At 34.6% G+C, this 20,090-nt stretch overlaps 1 protein-coding gene across 8 annotated transcripts in view; it reads left to right on the top strand.

Moving 5' to 3' along the window:
- LARP4B (La ribonucleoprotein 4B) overlaps positions 1-20,090 on the top strand; it is a 115,274-nt gene that overhangs the window by 335 nt on the left and 94,849 nt on the right. For 4 of the 8 annotated variants that reach the window (XM_077151704.1, XM_077151706.1, XM_077151700.1 and 1 more), the window contains exons 1-2: positions 56-11,895; positions 19,000-19,122. The exons of 1 other annotated variant lie outside the window; for it this stretch is intronic. The gene's annotated coding sequence lies outside the window, so the exon portion shown is untranslated. Of the gene's footprint in view, positions 1-55; positions 11,896-18,999; positions 19,123-20,090 lie in introns of those variants that run through there. 3 more of the 8 variants (XM_077151725.1, XM_077151702.1, XM_077151719.1) reach the window with 3 other exon arrangements.

Here is a 20,090-nt window from a genome sequence, read left to right as displayed (position 1 = left end):
GTGAGTGTGGAGGCCGCGGCGGGAGCGTCGGCAGAGGCAAGGTCTGGGGCAACTCTTCCACATAGACTTAACTCCTCACATCTCGCACTTCTTTGAACCCCTCCCTCCGCCGCCCCTAGAGCCGTGCCTGGAGTGGGGGAGGGGAGAAACCGAGAGTTGGGCGGGGACTCCTCCCTTCCCCTCCCCCCCGCCGGGCTCGGACCCGCCGCCCGTCTCTCGCCTGTCACCGGAGCCGCCATCTTCCCGCCGGAGGCAACTCTCCTGGCCCTGGCTAGGTCGGCTCCCTGGCAGTGCCGCCGATTTCCCTTGGTTACCAGCCCCCCTCCGCCCTAAGTCTAGGAGGTGGAGGCGCAGGGCGGTAGAGCGCAGCTTAATGCAGAGGTTTTTCAGGCCCCGGCCTTTTCCTACTCAATTAAGTCTCTAAATCTTTCTGTATCCTCAAGAGGGCAGAGGTGGGAATTGGCGCCCACCAAGGGGTGCATCTGCTTGATCTGTGCGAGTTCCCCCTCCTACTGCCCAGGTCCTTTTCGTGCGGCGCTTGTAGGATGGAATAGTGCCCCCGGGTGTTCACGAAGAGCTCGGGCTTATGCTGGATCACAGGGACGAGAATCTGAGTCCTTTATGGATTTCTGCCTCTTTTCCTGGACCTACCCTTGGAGGGGGTGCGGCGGCAGCTGGACACCACGCTGTGTCAGCTTCTCCGGGACCTGCACTGCGGAGACTGGTGGCCTCGCCTCCTCCCCCCATCCCCACCCCAGGTTCTCTCCCGCCCCTTCCTTCAAAAAACCAAAGTTAATGTTCTGCTTTCTCCCGCCCCTCGTCTTCATTTGAGGCTTTTCTAGACTAAGCGAAGTTACACGTTGAGTATAATTATTTCAAGTGCCGCTTTATCTTTTGGACAGCAGGCTGGGCCATCCAGTTGATGGCACCTTTAACTGGATGGAGGAGGATGGGGTCATTAGGGCATCTGATTCCTTTAGAACCAGGAAGTTTGATCCCTGTTGCTCTCGTGTTTGTTTAAATACTCTTTATTCTTATGCTAAACTTGAGCAATAGCAAATTCAGAAGGAATAGAGAAAAAATTGTCTAAAAATCCTGTTGTTTTTTTAACAGACTAGGATACACTGTCTCAAAAGAAACAAACAGATCTGTAATCTACCATCCGGTTCTCCTTTGTGTAAAGTCAGAACTTAAATTTAAGAGTTTTTCACACTCAGTGTAGTTTTGTATTGCAGTGTTTTGTTTTGTGAAAGTGTTCTTGCTTTTACCTTCATTTTTATGTAAATCCGTGTTAATTTTTGAATGAGATAAAACTTGAAAACATTGTAGAGTAACTCTTACCTGGCATCCATTTGAGGGTTGCCACTCTCCTGTTGCACTGTAATGTGTCTTAATCATAAAGTGAAAGTTTGAAGTTTTAGATAACTGAAAGAACAAATTATTTCCCTTAAATGAGCGGTGAAATTAGGTGTAAACGCTATATTTTTCTAATAGAGATAATGTCAACTTGAAGATGAATTTTTTTTTGAAAGTTTTCGCTTCTGGTACACGTAGCTTTGGTTGAACTGAGAATATTGTACTGGTCTCTTATTTTCAGTTGTGTTAAATATTTACAGTGCACTTGAAATAGGCGGTGGTGTGGTTTGCAAAGACCACAAGGTGGACCAGAGTGTTCACTTTTTTCTTTGGTGGTCAGATATATGTGCCATGTGCAATTTTCATACTTTCCAACTTGCCTGACTCCCTCTGATTTACAGTTGCAGTAATTTACAGAAGTTGAAGCAGTTGTGGCTTTTCCATTTTTCTCTGCATTTAGTATACTGAAAGTTTTGTTATCAAGCTATTATAACAAGTAGCTTAAACAAGGTTTGAGATGGTAAAGTGAAGTAGTTTCTAAAAGGCATTAGATTACAAAGTTTATCATTCAACTGTAATTTTGATTTGTATACTCTACTTTGAAACTTGTGTTTGGTTAGAAATAAATTTTATCCTGTATTTTGAAAAGTTAACATGAGTTGACTTATGTGAAAGAATGGCATGTCTTATTTGCTAGAAATTATTTACTCTCTTGGTGTTTCAGTTTCCTTATCTGTAAGAAAAAAAAAACTGGGATGGGGTGGGAGACTGCTATAATTACTACTAACTACTATCAGCCTTTTGGAACAGAAACAGGTATTGACTGTTTTGCCGCTTTTGTTATTTTTTTTAATAAAAATGTCATCTTTAATATGTGTGGCTGTCATTTTCTTTCCCCCTCCCCCCTTTTTCAAGCCGTTGTAGCAGTTTATGGAAAAATGCAGAAAATACAGAGTTCCTATATATTCCCCATAAACAGTTTTCCCTGTCATTAGCATTTTGCATTAGTGTATTTACAATTGTTTGTTACAGTTGATGAACCAATATTACTTTAATCCTATTAACAAAAGTCCATAGTTTATTGTATAGTTCTCGAGGGTTCTTTTAAATGTTGATTGTGGTAACATACACAATGTAAAATTTTCCATATTGTGGCTGTTGATTTTAATTTAATATCAGAGATAAATTTCTGTTTAATCACATGTATCTAGGGAGAAAAAACAGATTCTGAAGATATAATGTATATTTGGAGAAACGGTTTACACTGTATTTGAATATAGCCAGAGAGAAAATAGATGATGATATCGATATAAAAGTTTCCAGGTATTCATTTTGACATGTTCTGAAATTCAATGGCAGCAAATTCAGGGAGAAATTTGATTATATGTAGTGTTCCTGGGATCGCGCTTTAAAAATTGAGATTTGGAGAATCTGTTGAACTTAGTATCTACTCAAGCACGTTTTGAGAAATATATATTTAAACTGTTCAGGAACAGAAATATTTTTATCTAGTCACTTGTTTTTATGAAACAATGTTTTTGTATATCATGAATATAATTCTAAAGTAGTTAAGTGCAAGTTGAGGTATCAGATTGGTAATGGTAATTAGAGCGAATGTGCCTTCAAGTAGCTCCACCTAATTTACATAGATTTGCAACAATATTAGTTTTTTATTGCAAGTTGAGGTATCAGATTGGTAATGGTAATGAGAACGAATGTGCCTTCAAGTAGCTCCACCTAATTTACATAGATTTGCAACAATATTAGTTTTTGTAGTGGCAACATGTATCTATAAGTGGTACATGTTGCCGGTCAAGAAATGGCTGACATTCTTTTCTCTCTTTCAAAGTGTCATGTTAGATTTCATACTTTTATAAAAGTGATATTTAGGAGTATAATCTAGGTCTTTCAGTTTTTACTACTGTGCTGTTACCTTTATGATGATCCTTTGAGATTGTAAAAGAAGTTCTAGAGATATGTTATCTTAAATTCCATTTGTATTGCCCTACTATTAAAGGCACGAATTTTAACTATGCTTTCATAATGCATGCTTGTATTCTTCCAGTTTTCTCTCAAGTTTAAGGATTCCTTTTAGATTGATCAGTGTAAGAGCATCTCAGATTTAAAACCTTTGAAGCAATCTTTTTCTGCTGGGAATGAGTAAATACGGAAAATATTGTTAAAACTTGGCACTGCTCAGTGGTTGCTTATGTTTTGTTTTTTTTTTGTAAAACTTTATTATTGTTATCTCTCCTTTTTCTGTAACAGCTAATTTTACACTACACAGTACTTGGAGGGATTGCCTTCTGAGGGGGTTAAACTCACCAGACCAAATTTTAGTTTAGTTAAGTTTAAACTTTTGGCCCTTAACTTGTGATATCTTTGGAGATTTCTACTTCTCTTGACTAGAAAATGGATTTCTTTACTAGGATACGGGATTATAAAGTGAGTTGAATAGTGGAAATGTTTTTGTTTTTTGCTTTCCTAACCTAATACTTTACGTCTCCCATGTGTAAATGTCTTCTGTAGGAACAGAGAAAACTATTAGCTTATGTTTCCTTCCCTATCCCTTGCCATCCCCAACATCTTTTTTCCTTTGCATCCGTGTCTTTGTCTATTCACTTTTTTTTTTTTTTTCGGTGAAGCTGTCATGGCTCCTATTTTAATCATGAAGGATTTGCAGTAGATTGATGCAACCAATTTCACATCTTTGTATTGTTAGTTCTTCTTCATCAACTCTGCTGCCCTCCCAGTGAGACCTGGCCCACAAATGCATTGTGTAATATTGAAAGTATTTGATATTTAGCTCAAATCTGAAAGCATGCTGTTTAATTTGGATGTATGTGTGTGATAACCATTGAGATGAGATTTAATCTCACAGAAAATGTTCTTTATGAAATTTGATGTGCAAAAATTTTGACTTAAAAACTGATGAAATTAGGTTGGTGTTTATTTGCTTAATAATAAATCACTTTCTGTTCATAGAGACAGAAAGTTGACTACAGTTTGCTGGATTCTGGGGAGGAATGAGAGGAGAAAGTTAATACATAATGGTGCAGGCTTTCTCTTTCGAGTGATGGGAAAGGTCACCATGGATGGTGGTGAGGGTAGCACAGCATTGTGTGATTAATCCCACTGAATTGTATGTTTGGGAGTAGTTGAGATGAGAAAATCATGTTTTTAATGTATGTGTATATGTGTGTGTACATATACATATATATAGTATTTCCACAATTTAAAAGAGATTAAAGATGCAACTAAAGACAATACATGATCCCAGACTGGATCTAATAATGGAGGAGAAATTGCATAAAGGATGTCATTGGGACATAGGAAAAACTTGGGGTATAGACTGTTAGCTATATATCAGTGTTAAATTTCTACTTTGGCTGTACTTAAGGTGGTTGCATGAATGAATACCCTAGTTCTTGCGTAATGTATATGGAAGTATGAATTGTTCAAGGAGAATGATGTATACAACCTACTGTCAAATATTTAGGAAGTAGATAAATATAAAGTTATATAGATGGATATATAAAATGGTATCGCAAATGTGGCAGAACATTAAAAGTTAGTGGATTTGGGTATCAGTGGGGGATATATATTAGAGTTCGATGTTTGGGGTTTATATCAACATTTTTGCAGCTTTTTAAAATTTCAAAATAAAAAGTTAAAAAAATAAATTGTTCTCATACCGTTTTAGTCACACTACAGCCCAAGTATTTGCTTGAAAGGCGTATCATAATAGTTATGCCCTTTTAAATAGCTCACCAGTGGCTGTCCCCTGCCAAACTAGGAAAAGGCAGGCTCTGAAATATAGCATGCCTTGTAGCCTCCATGACCATGACATGTTCCACCTTTCCCGTATGTCCTGTCCCACCTTTCCAGGTTTCATAATGTTGAACTGACCACTTTTCTTAGTCTCCCCCTTCCCCATCATCCCCCAAACATGATGGTATTACTTACTCTTTTGTTTGTTGTCTTTGCTCTTGGTAGTTTTTTTGCCTGAAATGACCCCCCCCCCCCAATATATTGTTTTTTACTGTTTTATAACCTATTCCTTAAGACTGTGTTTTAGAAAAAGTCTTTGCTTTAATTTCTAAGGTTGGGTTGAGGCCTTTTGTCTTATTTACACTTAACTGTGCTATTGAAATTAATGAAAGTTCCTTTTGGGCAAAATCTTGTTTTTATAGTTGTAACTACTTTGCACAGCTCAGGGCATGGTACTCTATCTGTTTATAGGGATAATAAAAGCATGGCTAAAGCTGTCTCCCATTTCATTCTTTGCAGGTTGTATATTTGCATGCTTCTATAAACATGAAAATCTTAACTCTGAAAGGGTACATTAGGAAGTTTTTATAGAGTTTCTTGTACACAAAAATTATATTTGCAAAATTTTGACTTGATATTTATTTTCATGGCTACTTCTAATATTTATAGTGTTTTAGGTGGAGTAATTTGACTAAGTGAGCTAAATTACTATTTCTCCATCTTTAAAAACCTTCTTCCTTTTGATAACCATAGAAATCTCTTGTCTTTAATTTTTGCTTTAAACTTAAATTACTTTTACCAAAACCGGACCTACCAAAATATTAAAAATGTCCTTTTTAAACTTCAGTGTTGTTGTTTTTTTTAAATTTGCTGTTGAGAATCAAGCTACTTTAAATCTACTGAGAAGGAAGAAAACAGTTAATTCTTTTAGCAGATATTTTTAACCAATTGGAAACTATGAATACAAAGATGAAGAAGATACCAGAACTTTTTCTAAGGCAATCTAGAAGGAATTTGGAAAATGAATTGTTTTATTTAAAGTAATGCAGACTGGCATTTGGATTCTTGAAGCTTCCATACCTAAAACTTCTTAATGTTAGTTCCATACTTCCTTGTGTAAATATGTTACAATAATAGCATTTATTATAGCAACCCTTATTGCCCTTCCGTGCATTATTTCTCTACATAGCAGTTAGTACATCATGACATGTGGTATAATTTACCTCATGTATGATCTGTCTTCTCCTATTTGAAAGGAAACTGTGAGGTTAGGTATTTTCATCTATTTTGTTGAACCCACACATTAGAGTTGTCCCTGGCACATAGTATACACTGAATAACTTATGATTAAATCCTTGCTGTCTATTAAGGGAGATAAACAATAAAATAATCACATAAAAAATACAGTGTGCTAAGAGATCATAAACAAAGGGACTTGATGTAGACCTTGAGGGTTCAGGGAAGTTCACCTAAGGAAGCGATCATTGAGCTAAGATTTGAAGGGTTGAACTGTAATTAAGTACGTGAAGGGTTGGACTGGGGTGAGCAAATCGCCTTTTAAGCAGAGAGAATGACGTGCAAAAATTGTGACATAGGAAGGAACAAAGTTTTGGAAAAATGAATTTAAAGAAGGCCTGGGTTGCCAAAGTAGGGGGTTAGGGGAGCAGTGGCTGGGAGAGATCTTATGGTCTTTGAGATCCTGTGTAGGTTGAGAATGGCATTGTTACCTGTTTGGTATTATGACTGAGAGGGAAGTCTTTAATTCTTTTTGTTTATTCATATAATGTTAGGTGTGCATGAAATAGCACTTTGAAGTAGGACAGCCATTTTCTGAGACTTTGAGTTTTGATCTGCATATTTTATCATTAGAGAAATTTGATAACTAGTTCTTGACAGTCTTAGAATTTTAGAGCTCTAAGGATTCAAAATCTGAAGCCCATGGAGATGAAATTAATCTGTTAACTTTAATACAGATAGGTAAGTGCTAACATCTTCTAATTAATATACTCCAGTCTGTATCTTACAGTTAGACTGCAGTTTACATTTTCATCTTTGATAGTCTGAGAAAATTTGTACAAATTAAATAGTTTTCTTCTTTAAGCATTCAGACTATTGTTAATTTTAATATCCATTCTGCCCACACAAGAGGTCCATGTTTAAGCTTTGGAAATGTCAGCATCTTTGTTCATATCCATCACTTTTTTGTAAAGAGGACCTCCAGCTAAAGAGAAAGTGACATGCTGTGAGCACTATAGCCACTTCTCTTGGCCTTTAGTTTACCATCCTCAAGCAACTGTTTTTGCTTGCTTCCTGCTGTGTACTTAATGATTTCGGATTTTAACAACATACAGCTTTCCTACAAATTGTGAGAAATTAATGCAAATTGCAATAGTTCCCACCCTCAACAATGTATTTGGCTTATAATTGAGAGGACTCAAAGCCCTTCCTTTTTTTTTCCATTTATTCTTCAGAACACCTGTAAGATGTAAGAAAGAACTCAGTGTTATTGTTTGGTAAACTGAGGCCTGGAGACAGTTTTGCCTTATATCCACAATAAAGAAAACACAGAAAACGGAATCTTTCTAATTTCTTGCTTCCAAGCCCATTGCATATACCTAACTCAAAAAGTGTAGGTATTTGGCCAGATTGCTTGCATCCACATGATATGTTTGGTAGCTTAAGTAGCACATCATAATTAAACATCAAAAATACAGGTTTTAACCAGAAAGTTTTAATAGTAATTTCATGGTGATCATCTTTGAGGTCAAAGGTAATCCACACCACAAGATTGAAAGAAATTAAATTTATCTTGCTGAGCAATAATTCAGTAACTTAGTATTGGAACTGATTAGAATTTCAAAATGGCTGATTCAGAGTCTCATTGTTTACTTCAAACTTTTATTGTGATGTTATGCATATTGTCTATTAAATGAGAATAAAGAAAACTCTATGGCCTATGAGTTGTAATCCATTTTATTTATAAAATGGAGATATAGCGTGTTTGGGATAGATATCCTCTGTGTTATTAAACTGAAAGGTTATACAAATAGTAAACATTTTCAAATTCATAATTTTGAAACTTTTTTAAAAGTAGTATCACTTTTTAAACTTAGGGGGTATTTATTATATTTTTATATTTTTGCACTGTCATCTTGGAAAACTTGAAAGTGTTTTCAGTTGTAATACCTAATATTTAAAACTTGTAGAATAATTCTATGCTTGGTATAAGTGGCCTTCTGAGTACAGTTTGAAATTGCATTGCTTTCCCAGGTCTGGCTTTTGGCTTTCCAGTAATAGTAACGACTGACATTTTTTAAGCATGTCCTCTGTTCCATGAAGTACATGTACTAATGACTCTTTACAACAGTCCTGTTAGATGAAGAAAATTAGGTATACATTGCTGTGCCTAGTATCATCATTGGATAAGTGGTGGTCAGGATACAAACTCAGGGGCTCTGACTCCAGATCCATGTTCTTAACTAGTATATTATGTTTCCTCCTCAGTCATTTTAATCATAGGTGGACTTTGGGGAAACTTTGAACTTCTGAATTTATACTTAATATTTTTAGTATATTTGTTTTTCCAGTGAAAGGATTGATAGCTTTCAGCAGATTTTTGAGAGTCTGCCTCTCCCCCAATGCACATAATTGTTTTAAGGTATGCTTGCCATTAGGAATTCCCTCATTGATTCTCTATTGTTATTTTCATAATTAAATTTAATTTTCTAATATCAGCATCACTTTGTATTTCTTCTTTATGTTTAGATCTCAAGTGTACTTAATATGCTTATGTATGTTTCTATATACTCAAAATCTAGAGAATGTCTAAAATGAAAATGAACTCGTTGCAGTTTTGCCCTATGGTATAAATATTATCTTTCCCTACATTTACACGTCATTTGGAATATATAGCAGCAGGGACTTTTACTTGGACTCTTTCTCATTTTCTGGGCTTTATATTTTAAGTGCTAGGAATTTCTTACACCTATATATTACTACAAAAGAAGAAATTGTTAAATACATGATTTACTGAGATTCTACTACTACATTACGTATGTATGTAGAATGTAACCGTAAGCAAGGTAGAAATATTCCTGCTTTCCCAGTGATTACAATTTGAGGGGGCACGGCCATTATAATGCAATATACTATATGATTGGATATAAGGGGTTTGTGAGAGCATGTAAGAAACTTGACCCAGACTGGGGAGGATGGGAAGTAACATCTAAGCTAGCCATGTTTATGTTCACTTTATTCTGAGTGCAGGCCATCAAAACATTTGAAGATGAGGAGTGATGAGACAGTTTTCATATTGTAGGAAGATTGTTCTGATAAGGAGTTGGTGGGGTTGAGGGAAGGCTGGGAAAAGGGAGATTAAGACATTGGGATAGTAATTCAGTTCAGAGATGAACAATTGAGTGAGAATAGGAAAGAAGAGATGTAAGCTTATTTGAGGGGCAGAGGTTAATTATTTCCAGGATTCTAGCATGGGCTCTGGGTACATAATGACTTTTCCTTGAAATAGGGAGGGATCTGTTAGTTTTTGTTTGTTTGCTTTAAATGGAGAGTGGAAGATAGGAATGGCTTTTTCGAACAATTGTTTTGAGGAGTCTAGACCATAAAATGTTAAGGAAACTTTAGTTTAGATAACTCCACTGAGATTCGGCATATGGATGTTGACTGAAGCCATCAGAAAGCTGAGAGAGTGAGCAGAAAAGCATAACTCTAAAGAAGTGCAGTGAGGTAGAAACAACTCTTTAGAGAAGCTGTAATTTGTAAAGGAAGCAAGGGCATAGTGTCTAGGGTAGTCCCTTCCTCCAACCCCTTTTAGTTTTGTTTTCCCTCCCTACTTCTCTCACCTCCCCCCCTCTTGAACCCTTCCCACTCTTCCTCCCTTTCGCTTTCTTTCTTTTAAGATATAATAAACTTGGGCGAATTTGAACAGCAGTAGGAAGGAACCAGGGTGTAAGAAATTGAAGATAGAGAAAGAAAAAACATAGTTGAGCCGGTAGGAGGGAATGGGATTCAAATTATAAGCAAAGGGACTAATGTTAGATAGAACCAGTGCTTCAATTAATAAAATTTGTTTTTTCTCCAGTCCTTAATAACTACCCCTAGAGGAGCTTCTTTCTAGAAACTGAGAAAAATTTTTCTTAAATTTGTCATTCTATATTTTGCAACCTTGTCTTGTGAGGTCTGATTTTTGAGAACTATAACAGGATTGTGAATATTTCAGTGTATATTAAGTAGAACTTGAAATAAATCATATTTTATCACCACTTAAGCCATTAAATGGCTTTCATTTTTTAAGGAAAATGATATGCATGTTTAGATAACAGGACTTTAGGGAGTACCTGTGGGGCTGATAAGGCCTTGAGAAAGATAGGTTGTCATATTTATAACTACCATCTGTTTTGTTATCATCAAAAAGCAAACTATTGCTTTTTAGCTCTATAGATAGACCCTTTGAAATTTCTTCATGATCTATTGAATTTCATTATCCTTCATTTGGAGAAACATTACACATTCAAGATATTCTTTGTTTTAATTTATTGGCTGGTTAATATAGTTCAGGAGTATCTTTTCCCCAAAGCAAAGGTCCTTTAATTTAACATGCTTGAAAACAACATGTTGGTAGAACTTAAAGAAATTGGTCTTTTATAGGATATTTTAGTCTGCTAGGCTGCCACAATGCAATATACCAGTGGGAATTTATTAGTTTGCAAACTTACAGTTCTGAGGCCATGAAAATATCCAAAATCAAAGCATTAACAAAACAGTACCTTTTTTCTGAAGACAGGCTGCTGGTGATCTTGGACTCCTGTCAGATAGCAAGACACATGGCAGTGTCTGCTGATCTCTCCCTACCTTTAGGCTTCCTTGCCCTAGTTTCTGCTTCAGAGGCTTCCTCTCTCTTTCTTTGACTTTCTTAGCTTCTTTGGCTTTCTCTGTCTGAATTTCATTGTTTTATAAAGGACTCCAGTAAGAGAATTAAGACCCAGCTTGAATGAGGTGGGTCATAAATCTTAAGTTCAGACCTACTCACCAAAAGATCCTACTTACAATGGGTTCACATCCACAGGAATGGATTAATTTTAAGAACATAAGTTTCTCAGATCTGTTCTTTATCCTATCACATAGGAACAAGAAGTGAACATGTCCTGTCAGTGGCAGGTATTTTGTTTCTTACTTAAATGAATTTATATGTAGTTCTAGTCTTCAAACAATTTGTGTTTTAGAAATTTGAATGCATTTCTTCTCCATGGAAAAGTTGTAATTTTATCAAGTCAGGAACCTTGCACGGTAGTTCTTTGGCTCCCTTCTTCTAGAGATAAGCACATCCCAGTTTGAGAAGTATGGGATTAAGCCAGTTTTAAGCTGTTTTCCAGTTCAGACGTTCTGTCATTCTTTAAAATGTTGAGATCAAGTTTGTTCACTTCTACCCCCATCTTACTCTTTAAGTATTATGCACTTTTAGTGAAGCACCTAATGTTTTAACTATGAATCAGAAAATTCAGTAAGATTTGTAGTTCTTGAAGAATGATGAGGTGAATAGAAACCTTTTCCCTTCAGAAGAGTTGAAGCAATATACTCTGTATCTAGAGTTTATTTCTCAAGAGAACTTCTGGGGTTTTTGAAGGACTTTCTGTATTGTGGCATGGATTGTGATTTTTCCTTGGTATAAACATTTTTGTTTTCATATAGAAATGAGAGAAAGTGAAAATTTCTTCAAGAAGATAATCGTGTATTCAGGATGGAATTAAAGCTGTGAGTAGTTAAAAAAAGATCATAAAAGAACTAACATGTCATTCTCTAAGTTAAGCATAAATGATAAATACTGAATCAAGCAGTTTTGCTCTTTCTCTAAAAGGTGATATTACATATGAAATGCCAGCAGTAATTTGTTTTTGGTTTTTAAGTCTAGGCTATATATTCATTTTGCTTGTTATCAGCAGGCTTAATGTTTGGCCAACTAAAGAGATGGCATAAATAAAGAATGGCATAGCAGTTTGGCTAAAAGTTTGCATTTGCAGCAAGCAGGTGAACAGACTGATTTTAAAAACTCTTGGAGTGGGAAGGTGGTATAAATGAAGGGATACAAAGATAAGAAAGATTTATTGGGCTCTTTTTCAGTATGGTAAGAATATTCCACTAGATTAGATATTGGAGATCTGGCATGCTGCTAACATGTCAGCTGTTGACATTCTTTACATAGGAGGTAATTCTTGATGAAAAAATTTTGATTGTTAGACAGATAAAAGGGGTGTCGGAAAACATTCTTCTAAATTGTCTGGGCTTAAAGGGCAAATTAGCCGTTCAGCTATGGAATTTTACATCAAGCTATGGAATTTAACATCTATATTAAAAATCCCCTTTCTTATATTTTATCCCTTCCATTTTAGGTGAAATGAAATATACTGCATTGAAGAGATAGGTATTGCTTTAAAAGATGCTTTTCTGCTGGAAAAGCCAAGAAACGTTTTAAGAACAAAAATTATTTTGAGAGTAGAAAGACTCTTAAGATCATGATTCCCTATGTACATCAATCACCTTTGTATAGTTGTGTATTCATCACCATGATCATTTTTTAGAACTTTGCATCACTCCAGAAAAAGAAAAAACTCATGCATACCATACCCCTTACCCCTCCCTCCCACTGACCACCAGCATTTCCATCTACCCAGTTTATTTTACCCTTTGTCCCCCCTATTACTTGTTTATTGTTTATCCTTTTATATATATATATATATATATATATACACCTCATCTGTCCATACCCCATATAAAAGGAGTATCAGACATAAGGTTTTCACAGTCCCACACGTACATGTTAAAGGTTGCTGGAACACACCTCAGCTCTTTTGGTACTTCCCTCCAGCCATGCCAGTACACCATAAACTTAAAAGCGGTATCTATATAATACATAAAAATAACCTCCAGGATAACCTCTCAACTCTGTTTGAAATCTCTCAGCCACTGAAACTTTATTTTGTCTCATTTTTTTCTTCCCCATTTTGGTCAGGAAAGCTTAGAGTTAGGACTTTTAATCTCCTTCATATTTGTTTCACTTGTTTCAAATAATGTTTTACGTAGGCTTCCTTATAACCAAATATTTGGTTATTTGGAGTTTGTCAGAGCTTTAATGGATAAAACACTTCCTCTCCTAGCCCCAGAACTAATGAGATAATTTAAAATTTCTTAGGATTTTTGTTTTGTATTTTAATAAGAATCCTGGCTAAATTTATCTTTTCAAAAAATTGTCCTGCTGCCCAGATGGTGATATGGCATAGAACCAATCATAGTTCTTAAAGCTGGGAGGGACCTTTTCATTTTTAAGTGAAATTACTACATAAGTTCTGAGTTAAAAAGTAGTGGAAGATTTAAAAAGTATAATTATATTTGGTATATTCCTCATGTAGGTACTTTTCTCATCAGAATTTGCTAAGAAATAAGTTTTTGCAGCTCATCTTGTTTGTGATTTTATTGCCCTCCTTAGGAGGACAACCAAATCAAAGTATAAAAGATAAATTACCTGTTCACACTACTTGTCTTTTTCAGTAGAAGCACAGGTTTACATGTATAAAAGGAAAAAAAAAATCTTTTAAAGTTTTTTAGAAACATTGGTTTAGAAAAACTCCTGTATTGTATGCCTGTTTAAATGTTTAATTAAACATCAACTACTGTACTGATTAGAGTGATTTCTTTCATCCATCAGTATCTTTGACACATTTACTATATGAAAAGATGGATTATCATAAAGATACTGAATTTTTAAAAAAGCTAGAATAACAGCTTTCTGGGAAGTAGCTGTCTAAGTGTTCCCCCTATTTGAATTTACAAATTGATTTGAGTTTATAATCTGTAATGTGCTGGACAAGGTAGACAGGATGATTTCTGCCCCCAAGGAGCTCACAAAATATTCTGGAAGACAAGATGTATATGCAGATTAGAAATTGGAGTGTCTGCAGCTGTGAGATAAACTACATGATCCAACTAGCAGCACAAGCTAAATGAGTAAGGAAGCTGATCTTGTAAAGACTGTAATTTCTATTATATTCTATTTTCTTGTACCTTTCTTTTTTACAGATGGAGGCATATCAAGTTCACTGTTTAAAAATGTGCTTCCTTTTAGTCCCAAAGTTTTTTCTGACAAATTTACTTAAATTTGAACGTATCAAAAACTGGTTAACTATCTTTCTAAAAGTACGATTGGACACTTAAAAAGTTTTTACTTTTCTAATTGATTCCTACTGGAGATCATTCTAGAAGTTATATTTTTATTTTCTGGAGACTAGATACTTAGCACATAAATAATTTTTAAGTATTTTTTTCCCATTGCGTGGTTTTCTTTATTTTGTTTTTGGTGTCCTTTGTACTTTCTTACTGGTGTCCTTTGAAGAGCAACAGTTTTATTTGAATGAAATCCAGTTTATTTTTCTTTTGTTGTTTATGCATTGGTGTCATGAAAGCTTTATTGCTGTGTTTTCTTCTAAAAGCTTTCCAGTTTTTCTTCTAGGAGTTTTATAGTTTTAGTTTATAAAACTCTGAAGTTTTAGTTTCTGTCTGATCCATTTTGAGTTTTTTTTTTTACTTTTTCTTTTTTTGTATGCTGTATGGTGGGGTCACATTTCAGTATTTTTCCATGTGAGTATCTGATTATTGCAGCACCATTTGTTGAGTTTTTGATTTTTTTGTTTTTTGCTTGTTTGTTTGTTTATTTGGGGAAGTGCATGTATCGAGATTTGAACACAGATCTCCCACATGACATTTTGAGTTAATTTCTGTACGTAATTTAAGGTAGGCTTTCAGCTTCATTCTTTTGCATGTAGATACCAGTTGTTCCAGCACTAATTTGTTGAAAACATTATTCTTTTCTTACTGAATAGTCTTAGCATCCTTGCTGAAAATTAGTTGACCATAAAAGTAAGTTGTATTTCTAGACTCTCAGTTCTTTTCTATTGATCTATATGTCTGTCCTTATGCCGGTACCACACTATCTTGATTGCTATAGCTTTGTAGCAAGTTTTGAAATCGGGAAATGTAAATTCTCCACCTTTGTTCTTCTTTTTCAAGATTGTTTTAGCTTTTCTAGATCTCTTGCAGTTCCATATGAATTTTAGGATCAGTTTGTCAATTTCTGTAAAAATATCAGCTTGAATTTGTTTTTGTTTTAATTTTTTTTCCATGGGTAGGCACAGGGAATCAAACCCTGGTCTCCGGCATGGCCGGCGAGAATGCCTGTGACCTACCGCAGCTTGGATTTTGATAGGATTGCATTGGACTTGTAGATAATTTGGAGAATATCATCATTTTAATAGTATTATGTGTTCCAGTCCATGAATATGCGATTTCTTTATCAGCATTAGATGGTGAGAGTTTGTCTTAGAATAGCAGGACGCAAAGTTTTTAGTCTTAAGACCTTTTTACAATCTTAAACACCAATGAAGAGCCATAAGAATTTTTAGGTGGTTTGTTTCAATATCTCTTTACTATATTAGAATTAAGTCTCAAATTTTTAAAATATTTTTCTTTAATGTAAACAAACATGTAACATGAGTAACATTGTTTATGAAAGGTAGCAATATTTCCCTAAACAAACTATAATTCAATCAGAAGAGTGATGGTGTTTTACATTTTTTTCTTAATCTCTTAAAGTCTGGATTAACAAATCTTAATAAATCTTCTACATGCAAATTGTTAGTGATATATTACTTAAGTTGAAGTATCTGAAAGAAATCACACAGATATGTAGATGGAAAGGTGAGGAATATTTTAATTATCTTTTCAGATACCCTTGGATATTCTTTGCTGCTATACCAAAACTCTCCTATTTTTTTTTTGCAAGGAGAGTAAAAAAGAAGAAAAGGCAGATATTTTCTGATATTATTATGAAAATAGTTTTGACATTGTGGGCCCCTTGTGAAAGGATCTATGGGACCCCTGATGGTTCCCACATTACGCTTTGAGTGTCAAACTGTCTTGGTGAATAGAAGAGAACAGGACTGAGTAAAGTAGTTTGAAAAGAAATTGTGGTAACTGAATGGTAGTCAGTTAATCTATATTGAAAAACATAACTGCTAAGTGACTAAATCCTCAGTAAATGCTCTTTGTGTAGGAAAGACAACATGGGAACTCTATAATTAGATGGTTGCTTAGTAAACATGGAGTAAGTATAGATGATTATAAGTATATATGTTATAAAAATAATAAGTTATTTTAAAAAATGGAAACTGCAGAACATGGAAACAAAGTTGAAAAAAAAAAAAAACTGTCCCTAGGTCTGAATGCTGAATCATACATTCAGCATTTTGGTACATTTTGGTACATTTACTTTTAGTTTCTCTTTGTTGTTGTTCTGTTTTTAAATATTTATTTGCAGCTCAGTAGCAGAATTCTTGCCTGCCATGCCAGAGACCCGGATATGATTCCCAGAGCCTACCCGTGCCAAAACAACAACAGCACTCATTTGCAAAGTTTATGTGGATTTTTCTTAACATTGTTGTGATTATACTCTACAATTTTGTATTCTGCTTTCTTTTAACTTTAATCTTTGTGAATATTTTAAATAATTCTAATAATTTGCATTAATTTCTGTTTTTCCAACTAATCTCATTTCCTTTTTTGTGCTACAGCTATGAACATTGTTCATAAAATGGTTTACATATATGTGTTGTTTCATTAATACAGATTGTAAGTAGAAATAAGTATGAATTTTTAAATGTGTGTTATAATATTTTCTGGTTAGGGTTTAAAAAAAACTTTCATGTAAACAAAAATGTTGAGAGAAAAGTAAATGATCCCAAATGGACACATCACCTAGTTTCAGCTGCCATTAAGTTGCTGGCTATTCTTGTATTTTTGCTTTCTTTTATCCCCTAAATTAAAAAAATACATATTGACATATTTTAAAACAAACTCCAGGTGCATTATTTCATCCATAATTATTTATAGTCCCAACAGGTAAACCTTTTAAAATAAATGTTAACATATCACCTTGATTATACGCAAAAAACCAATCATTCTGTAAATATCATTTATTATCTAGGCAGTGTTCAGTTTTACCTGTCTCAAAAATGTTATTTTAAACTTAATTTATTTGTGTCGGGATCTACACAAGTCTCATATAGATTACTTTGGTTAAGTTGTTTTTATTGTGTACCAATACAAATCTCACCCCTGTTTTTCATTACTTTAGTTTGCTATAGAAATGAGGTCATTTGAATTATAGAATGTTCCACATTTTAGATTTAGCTGATGCCTTTGTCTTGGTATTATTTCACATATTATCTGCCCCAGATTTCCTTTAAATTTGGCATTATATCTAGAGGTTTTACTAAATTCTAGTTCTTTTTTTTTTTGCAAGAATACTTCATATATGGTGCATTGAGATGAATGTAATTTCTAGTTAACTCTACTTTTATTAATAAGATTGAAATGTAGGTTCAGTTAATGTCCATCTCATACAACCATTCTAAATTTTCCCATCACCTCTTAATTTTAGTAGCAATTGATGATCATTACCGTTTTAATTATTTCATTAGATGCTGCAATGTTTTGGTTTTATAATTTTGCCATTTACTCACCATTTATTAATTGTGCATCTTCTGTCAAGAAGAACTTTCCCTGATCAGCTGTTTGATTATGCTGGAATTACATTTCATTTCGGAAAGACAGATTGGATCCTTAGTTGTTTCTCTTTAGTAATTTTCAGAATGAATTGCCATTATAGCAGCCTCCAAGGGGACTGCTTAGGTTTTAACTTTTTTCTTTACCATGAATTTTTATATACTTGTATGTTATTCTGTTCCATTCATTCCTTTAGATCCTCAATTTGTCCCATCTCCATCCATTGGGAGCCCCTCCCTTCCTTGTATGGCTCCTATGATATACCATGATGTCTACAGTAAAATTGATTAAGAACTTCCTTAGTTTTCATAATATCATATCCCAGGTTCATCTCAAATTAAGGGACGTTTTACAGAGTAATTGCCCTGTAGTCCTCGTTAGTGTCAAATTTCCTTCATGAAAAATAAGGAAATTCTGAGAAGCTAACAGAGTTTGGAGGAGGCAAAGAGAAATAGCAGCTAAGTGCAACATAGCATCCTGGATTGGATCCTGGAGTAGAAAAAAGATTTTTGTGGAAAAACTGGTGAAACCCAAGTAAAATCTGTAGTTAAGTTGAAAAACAATTGTATTTCCAATTCAAATTTAAAATTACACAAATTTTTATTAGCTTGTTTGATTTTATATTTATATTTTTCTTCATGCTGGAGTCACTTCATTCTTCTGAGTAGTTATGCCACCAACTTGGTATACAGTTAGGTTCAAGTGTTTGAATTTTTTTGTTGTTTGTAAGGATTGTCTTGGGTGTCTCATAGTATGTTAATGTAAATATTTAATTATAAAATATTTCTATTTTGAAAAATCTTTGAAACAGATCTAAGAGAACTGTATTCTCCCAAGTGTTGTTGTTGTTTTAACATTTTTATTGACAAATCTTCACACACATACAATCCATACATGGTGTACAATCAATGGCTCATAATATCATCACATTAAAGGTGCACAGGTGGTTCAGCAGTAGAATACTTGCCTTTCATGTGGGAGACCCAGTTTAATTCCTGGATCATGCACCCAAAACAAACAGACAGTATCATCACATAGTTGTACATTCATCACCATAACCATTTTTGGAACATTTGCATCACTCCACAAAAAAATAAAAAGAAAAAACTTATACATTCCATACCCCTTACTCCTCCCTCCCTCCCTCTCATTGACCACTAGTATTTCTATCTACCCAATTTATTTTACCCCATCTCCCTTATTAATTTATTTTTTTTATCCCTCTATCTGTCACCTGGATAAAAGGAGCATCGGATACAAGGTTTTCACAATCACACAGACGCACTGAAAAAGCTATATCATTATACAATCATCTTCAAGATCATCTTCAAGAATTAAGGCTTCTGGAACACAGCTCAACAGTTTCAGGTACTTCCCTCCAGCCACTCCAAAACACCATAAACTAAAAAGGATATCTATGTAATGCATAAGAATAACCTCCAGGATAACTGTTTCAACTCTGTTTGAAATCTCTCAGGCACTGTAACTTTGTCTCATTTTTCTCTTCCCCCATTTAGTCAGGAAGACTTTCTCAGTCCCATGATGCTGAGTCCTGGCTCATACCAGGAGTTTTGTTCCACATTGCCAGGGAGATTTACACCCCTTTTCCCAAGTGTTTGGGGTTTTTTTTGTTTTTTTTTTTTTTATGTGGGGAGTCTCTGGCATGGCAGGTGAGAAGTCTACCACTGAGCCACCATTGCACTGCTCAACTCACAAGTGTTTTAAGTATTTGACAAGATTGTTAAAACTTTCCTTTTTTCGGCTGTTGTTTTGATGTACTGCTAGCACAGAGGCCACAAGATAGGAGGGACAGTACTTTGATTTAATCTATTTTACCCCCCCCTTTTTTTTTTACTGTGAAGAGATTAAACCAAATCAGGAAAACAGGTCCTTTTGTTGAATTCATTAAAATTTTATGAAGGGTGGGAAGATGTTTGGGAGATGTTCACTACTTGTTCACACTATTATCTTACCACTATTAAGTTTTTTTATTATTATGCATAACCACGTACAAGCACATTCTTACCATATGATCATTTTGTTCTTGTTATATATCAGTAATTCACAGTATCATCACAAAAATAGCTGTATATTCATCATCATGATCATTTCTTAGAACATTTGCATCAATTCAGAAAAAGAAATAAAAAAAAAAATTTCATACATACCATACCCCTTATCCCTCCCTTTCATTGATCGCTAGCATTTCAATCTACTCAATTTATTTTAACATTTGTTCCCCCTATTATTTATTTATTTTTAATCCATATGTTTTATTTGTCTGTTGATAAGGTAGATAAAAGGAACATCAGACACAAGGTTTTCACAGTCACACA

Source organism: Tamandua tetradactyla, chromosome 1 (genome assembly GCF_023851605.1).
Source record: "Tamandua tetradactyla isolate mTamTet1 chromosome 1, mTamTet1.pri, whole genome shotgun sequence".
NCBI classification, from domain to species: domain Eukaryota; kingdom Metazoa; phylum Chordata; class Mammalia; order Pilosa; family Myrmecophagidae; genus Tamandua; species Tamandua tetradactyla.
The sequence above is the reverse complement of the archived record's forward strand: the minus strand, read 5'-3'. Positions and strand labels throughout refer to the sequence as shown.